The following is a 7940-nucleotide window of genomic DNA, read 5'->3' as shown; positions in this document are numbered from 1 at the left end:
AGGGGGAGGGGAAGCATCCTGCCATCTGCAGAGGAGCCTGCCTGATCTGTCCCTTATTGAACAGAATTGAAATATTTCCCCAAGTCTCTCATTAAAAGCTTCTGTTATAGTTAAAGTGGTACTTTATGGATTTATGACATGCCTCTTTGGCTTCCTGTCTTGAAAATGAGGCAAAATCAACAGACATTTTCCTCTCCTCTGATGAATATTATAAAAGCCAGGTTGTTTGCACCCCCCCACCCCCCAATATATATAATTACATCAACTTGTTTATTTAAGAAAAATAAATATATAAAGGAGTGATAGGGGCCCTTGGTGGCTAATTGCTTTTCAGCAAGCACAGAAGCATCAACAGGAACCTGTCAAAATGACGTTCTACCTTTTCAGACAAGTTGATGTTTCATTAAGCAGAGGATAATTATTTTTTAGGGGTGGTATTTAGGGGTGTGTGAAGGGACTTTAAATCTCATCAGTTGTAATCTTTCTCAGTTTTGAAATGTTAACTAGATGATTAATTTTTGCAGTGTGGCAATCTATCCTTTTAAATGAATGGACAGAACTTCCTTCTCCTAGTAAGTTTGGAAAGTTATTTTCTTCTGCACAGAAAGGACCACAGTTTTGCTTCTCTGTCGGTGATGAATCTGGGTACCTTGATTCTAAAGAAATCTGGAGCTACAATGACACTTAAATAGCTTGCCATTTTAAATGAATTGTGTCCCGTGAGGGGATCGAACCATTATCCCATCATTTTCCCACTGGAATACCGTAATTCACTAGCTACCCACTGGAGTAGTTCAATTACATTGTAGCATCATACTAGAGACATTCAGTGGTGGAGGAACCCTCTCTGGCACCCGGGGCAGGACGCCGAGGGACGGAGCAAACCGCCCGGTGGCGCATGCGTGGCATCCAGTATGGACACCCATATGGATGGCACACGTGAGCAGCAGCCCATATGGACGCTGCGCGAGCGGCACCCATACTGACTCCGTGCATGCCCTCAGCCACTCTACAGCTGGGGGGAGGCAGTGGGCCATCTTGTCACCCCCTCAAGTGGTACCCAGGGCAGCCTGCCCCCTCTGCCCCCCCATACACCCTTGGAGACATTACTGGTGGGAGAAGAGTGGCGGCTGCCATCCCCCCCCCCAAAGGTTCCCTCCTATCTGAACATTTTTGTATTTTATCCCCCAGCCCCAAATATTTTATTTCCCCATTCCTGTTTCCCTTCTGCTACCCGCCATTTTGATTTCTGCTTCTTGTTTTGACCTGGCTCAGATTTAGATTAACCTCTTCCTGAAATGAACAGTACACAATACTGGGCTGGATGAACAAACAGTGTTGTTGTTGTTTAGTTGTGTCCGACTCTTCGTGACCCCATGGAGCAGAGCACGCCAGGCACTTCTGTCTTCCACTGCCTCCCGCAGTTTGGTCAAACTCATGCTGGTAGCTTTGAGAACACTGTCCAACCATCTCGTCCTCTGTCGTCCCCTTCTCCTTGTGCCCTCCATCTTTCCCAACATCAGGGTCTTTTCCAGGGAGTCTTCTCTTCTCATGAGGTGGCCAAAGTATTGGATCCTCAGCTTCAGGATCTGTCCTTCCAGTGAGCACTCAGGGCTGATTTCCTTAAGAATGGATCGGTTTGATCTTCTTGCAGTCCATGGGACTCTCAAGAGTCTCCTCCAGCACCATAATTCAAAGGCATCAACCCAGGGTTAAACAAGCTTCCTTTGTTCCAGAAAGGCAGGGTTTTTGTTTTTGTTTTAATTCTTTATTGATTAAAAGTTTATATATCTATACAAACATTATATGCTATCGCTTTACATATGAAGAAAAATAAAATTATGTAGAGAATAGAAAATTTTTAAAGAAAGAAAAAAGAGGAAAAGAAAATAAATAAAGAAATAACAAAGATACAAAGTAAAAAGAAAAAGAAAAGAGGAAAAGAAAAGTCAAGACATCATTATTTACACAATAAAAGTGTTCATCAACACAATCCTTCCCATCCTTCTCATTATACTGTAATATAAACATTCTTTTTTAACACAGATTTCTACACAGATTCATTTCTTTCTACTTTGTATATATTCCTCTAATCGTTTTCTTTACAAATATCACGCAATTTCTGCTAATATGGAATTATTTGTACAATAAAGTTTTACACAGTTCTTGAATATTATCCATTCTCTAGTTGTTTTTTGTTTCAATGTTCCTCTAAGGTTTTGCCATGTCTCCCTAGCATTCTTTAGGGTTGCTACATGTCTGGATTTTCTCCGGACGTATCCAGAATAATGCAGTTGGCAGCAGTGTCAAGGCAAAAATCAGGTAAATGTCTTTGAAAATCTGGACGTATGGCATCGCATGTCGGCAGTGCCATTTCCCCATGAAAACATCTCAAAAATGTCTCTTTTTAAAAACTGATTTTGCCCCCAAAGTGTGTGATCTACCCTGCCTGCCTTGTCACAGAAATAACGTGGAAGCGTTTTATGTCTGTTTCCAGTCTCTTGAATGGAGATTGTTGGACACTGAGGGATTGCCAAAGTGCAGGTTCATTCTCTGTAAAAAATACCAGCCATAGAGTCACAGATTTAACTTGGGATAATGCTAGTGGATGATGCCCTACAGTCCTCAGTTCCTGATGGCTTCCTTCCTGAAGTTCCTAGCACTAAAACCAATAATAGCTTTTCAGATTGAAAGCATGTAGGTTATAATGACAGACCCTCCAAGTGTCCCTATCTTCCAGGGACAGTCCCAAAGCCATCCTGGTTTCTGATTTGATCCTGGAATGTCCCACGTTTCCTTAGGATGTCCCTATTTTCATCAGAGAAATGTTGGCAGACATGTAATTTAAAAAGATGGTCTTCCTGCTTTAGGATGGTACTATTTTTGGATTATGTTTACCATTGCAGGGAATCTTCATTGTATAATTCAAAGTAAATGGACAGATCTACCACATTCCAGTTTTCTGTGTTTTCCACTTTTCCAATCAGATATTCAATTCACATTTTTTTGCAATAATTTCTGATTGATTGATTGCTTAAATCCTTATGAAAATTCTTCAGCATTTTAGTGTGAACATATTTTTGTATGTCATTTGACACTTTATTTTTTGTTTTAGGTTTTTGTTTTAAAAAATACCCCCTTAATATAATGCAATTTTGTATTTTACTTTCACTGATATGTGTATTTTTATACAAAGTGCTTGGATGGAGAACTCCAAAATATGGAAAAGAGTATTTGACAGGATGGCTGCGTTTCGGTTTTCATTTAATTTTGGAAAATGTGCTAAGTTCTCCTAAAAATGTGAACTGAATTGAATGCCTCACCCATCCTTAACCAAAAGCTCAGAATGCATTTTGACAAATTATTTTTCATTAGGAAAGTTTTCTTGCAGCATAAATATAGCAATATCTGACTATGAATAAGAAGGGAACATTGATACCCAGCATAGTTTTGCCAAACCTAGAATGGAGGATGACATAACACAAAGGGAATGAAAACCAGCTGTCCTATTTTGCTGCAATCGTCCAGGGATACAGAAAGTATTTCAGATGTGTGATTCTGGCATATAACAATAAAATGAAGGAACCACAAAGGCAGCATAGTGCTGCATGCTCCCCATTTCTCAGACAGATGAGAAGCTCACTCCAGGGACAGCATTTCTTTGGTTTGGTTCCTTTTGGAAGCAGAGAAGGCTGGAGACTTACAACATTTGTGTCATATTTGATATACAAAGTGAGCATACTGTAGGTGGAGTTCATTTACTTCTTTACATTTATAAAAATAACACCAGAACCACAAATCATTGGCTAGAATTTCTTCTTCCTTACAACCATCCCAGGAGGTGGAACTTCCTATCATCTTCCTTTTCCTTAGTCTCAGTGTTGCTCCTCCTAGAAGTCAGAAGGGAGGAGGATGGGGCAAAAGTAGAATTAGTTGGCTCTGCCTGTCATTGGGTCTGCCTGTCAATGGGTCTTGGCCTCTCTGTCTTCTGTCCTATCAGTCCAATGGGCACTAGTTACTGATCAAAGGAAGGTCTGAAGAAATAATCTTAATCTTAAATCCCTACCTGTACTCATTGTACACATATGACTGCATATCATCTGATCCATCCATAGTAATTAATAAGTTTGCAGATGACACTACCATAATGGGCCTAATTGAAGGCGGAGTTGAAACAGCGTACAGGGGGGAGGTTCAAAAAGTATCTACATGGTGCTTAGAGAACAACTTGCATCTAAATATTAGCAAGACAAAGGAGATGGTGTTGGACTTCCAGAGGGAGAGAGGGGAACCTGCCCCATGGTATATTGTGTGTGTGGACAGTCTCCTCCTTTAAATTCCTGGGAGTTTACCTACATCTACATCTAAAGCACTGCTTTAAAAACTAAATAACCTAACTCATAATTCTGAAAAATGCTGCACAAGATACTTTAAATCTATTTTTTTCTACTAAGAAACACAAAGAACAAAATGCACCACCAAGAAATAGAGCAAAGCCCCCCATTATTTTTTTCTTAATTTTCCTCCTCCCTCCAGTTCCCACCCCCCTCCCTGGACCTCCATGCCTCCATCTCTTTCTCTTGACTGCTGGACACACTCTCAGAAGCAATCTATGTATCTGATTTATTACATCCAGGAATTAACAACTCTGTGATAGAACCAGACCCTGCCTGATGACATCAACAAGCCGCTTTTCCTGAATCTCAGTCTTTGACATGCTGGGGAAACTGGCAAACTGATAGACCACATATAAAGACATTTCTCCTTCTGTGCTGATTTCAATATGATAATGAAAGCCGGTAGTTTTTTGGCCTGCTGATCCAAAACATATGCTTAGCATGGGGATTAGAATATTTTAATAGGCTGCGAGGACTCAATAGCTGCCTTAAGGAGGGGGTTGGAATGACAGCTCTCTCCCAAAGCAGCAGACCTTGCAGGTAAAATGATTTCTCAGCGCTTGCTTGAAAGTTCAGCTTTGGGTGACTTATAATAAGGCTTTAATGGGTGTTTAATATGCTTGAGATTTACAGTATAGCCCAGCAACAATGAAATGAAGGTGCTCAAATTAAGCAACTGCAGCCTGGCATTTCGTCTCATCTGCACAGAATAGGTTTTTAAATTTATTTTTTAAAATCATATTTTTATTTTGAAATGCAGCAATATTATACCAGAATTCCAAAACACAGAATGAATGCAATATTTTATCCTCCTGTTATCCATCTAGCACTTCATCATAAAATGGCATCCACCCACCCAGGTGTTCCATCCCTACCCAGGGATATTTTCAGAGATTCCCCAAGTAATAAGAGATCCACACATCATCTGAATCTGAGGAAGCCCTGCTATACACATCCTCAACCTTATTCAGTTTTTCTCTTTTCATATAAACCACTTTTTAATTGACTGCAAGCGTCAAGGGGCTGTGGAAAAAGTGATCTTGTTCATATTCCGTTTCGGTTTTCTATCTTTACGCAATCAGCCTCTTGTTTCCTTAAATGTCTGCCTTATTTTTGAGATATTTCATATTCATTTTGGTGCTCTGAAATTGAAGGAGATGTCTACAGAGAGAGGGAGGGAGAGATAGAGAGAGAGAGAGAAAGAAGACAATTAAATCACAAATTTATTTATTTACTTATTAAAAAGTTGGTTCTTACACATATTTACAATCCATTCTTTTGGGAATCTCCAAAGCAGACGCAAATAACGGCCCGTTCACAAATAAGTTATGTTTTGATAAGTTTTTATTAGATCTCAGGAGGGATGGAGGAGAATTTCAATTCAGTTCTTATTTAAAGGTGAATCAACCCTATTCATACTTTCCAAAATGTGTGTATTAGATATGTATGTATGTATGTATGTATGTATGTATGTATGTATGTATTAGATATTGTATATCTCAGGCATAGGCAAACTCAGCTCTCCAGATGTTTTGGGACTACAACTCCCATCATCCCTGACCACTGGCCCTGTTAGCTAGGGATGATGGGAGTTGTAGCGCCAAAGCAGCTGGAGGGCCGAGTTTGCCTGTGCCTGGTATATCTCATTAAACTTAGTGCATACTCAAACGAGTGATTTACAAGATGTGCATCATGTATTTGCCATTTAGGGATGATCCTTTCTCCCCAACAGAAATAAGAAGAGAACCAGATCCTGCTATAAACCTTGTTGTTCTTACATGCTGCATATATATATATATATATATATATATATATATATATATATATATATCTCCTGACCCTGTTTAGAACGTTGCAAGAACTGAAAGTGAAGTAGGAAGGCCTGAAGCAGTGTTTGCTGTGCTGTAACTCAATAAAACAGAATTAAACAAGAGCAAACAGCTTAGGAGAAAAACAAAGGGAAACCTAGCATTTCTAAATTAGTAGCTCAGAGGCATAAAGACAGAATCAACTGAAACCACATTTTGGCCGGCTGCAGAAGGTAAGCTGTCTAGTTGGCAGTGTGACAGGCAATGCATGTGTGTGTGTTTTCTTGTGTGTGCATGTCCATTGTCGAGAAAGAGTACATCAGGTCTGATTCAGATAAAATCATGCAGTGAACAGACCATTAACCCCCATCCCTACTGTTGCGACCTTTGGTCGGACAAAATAAAGGACAGGTCAAGCAAAATATGGGACCGGTCAGAGGGGAATTGGAGGGCTAAAATCACTTTACCTGTTGCAGAAATGACTTCAATCCATTACAATGACTCCAAGTCTCCACGTCTCTGCCCCAGACCCACCTGCCTCTGTCCATGCAAAAACTCTCTCTCCTCCCACTGCTCTCAACCAGGAGGGAAAGAACTTGCCAGTCAGGCATGTGTCTCTGCCAGGGACCTATACAAGAGTAAAGGTAAAGGCACCCCTGACCAGTAGGTCCATTTGTGACCGACTCTGAGGTTGCGGCGCTCGTCTCACTTTATTGGCCGAGGGAGCCGGCATACAGTTTCTGGGTCATGTGGCTAGCATGACTAAGCTGCTTCTGGCAAACCAGAACAGCACACGGAAACGCCGTTTACCTTCCCAACGGAGTGGTACCTATTTAACTACTTAAGCACTTTGACGTGCTTTCGAACTGATAGGTTGGCAGGAGCAGGGACCGAGCAACGGGAGCTCACCCCGTCACGGGGATTCAAACCGCCGACCTTCTGATTGGCAAGCCCTATGCTCTGTGGTTTAACCCACAGCGCCACCCCCGTCCCACATGAGAGTAGGATGATCCTAACAGTGCAAACCCCATCTTTCGCTCTCTAGGTCCAACCCACTCCTGCCTCCTCTGCCCGCTCAAAAACTCTCCCCATGCACTGGACCAGACCCTGCAACCCCCCTTTTCACTCTCCAACACCCCCCCAGTCACTCCCCCTGCCCACGGAAAACATGAAATGCATGCAAAGAAATTCCACCGTAGCTGGCCTACGCACTGCAAACCCCCTCTCACTCACCGTGACCGCCCCCCGCCTGCACAGAAATGGAATGCATGCCCATATAATACCAGTCCTGAAAGACCTACATTGGCTCCTAGAATGTTTCCCAGCACAAGTGTTGGTGCTGACCTTGAAAGCCCTAAACGGCCTCGGCCCAGTATACCTGAAGGAGCGTCTCCACCCCCATCGTTCAGCCCGGATACTGAGGTCCAGCTCCGAGCGCCTTCTGGCAGTTCCTTCACTGTGAGAAGTGAGGTTAGAGGAAACCAGGCAGAGGGCCTTCTCAGTGGTGGCGCCCACCCTGTGGAACGCCCTCCCATCAGATGTCAAGGAAACAACCAACTATCTGACTTTTAGAAGACATCTGAAGCCAACCCTGTTTAGGGAAGTTTTTAATATTTGATGTTTTATCGTGTTTTTAATATTCTGTTGGGAGCTGCCCAGAGTCGTCGTCGTCGTCATCATCATCATCACCATCGGTATGATAACAAATGCAATAGCTACAAGCCACAAATGGCAA

The 7940-nt window shown here is 42.0% G+C and overlaps 1 long non-coding RNA gene across 1 annotated transcript; it reads right to left on the bottom strand.

Annotated features, from left to right (window-relative positions):
- Positions 1–5368: 5368 nt before the first annotated feature.
- On the bottom strand, positions 5369–6849 carry LOC307226917. The gene is made up of 2 exons (XR_013843695.1): positions 6673–6849; positions 5369–5558 (listed from the first exon to the last, which is right to left on the bottom strand). It is a non-coding gene; the product is annotated as an uncharacterized lncRNA (long non-coding RNA).
- Between the last annotated feature and the right edge of the window lie 1091 nt (positions 6850–7940).

Source organism: Podarcis cretensis, assembly GCF_951804945.1.
Source record: "Podarcis cretensis genome assembly, chromosome: 11".
Lineage (NCBI taxonomy): Eukaryota > Metazoa > Chordata > Lepidosauria > Squamata > Lacertidae > Podarcis > Podarcis cretensis.
Note: the sequence above shows the minus strand (reverse complement) of the source record. Positions and strands in the feature narration are given on the sequence as shown.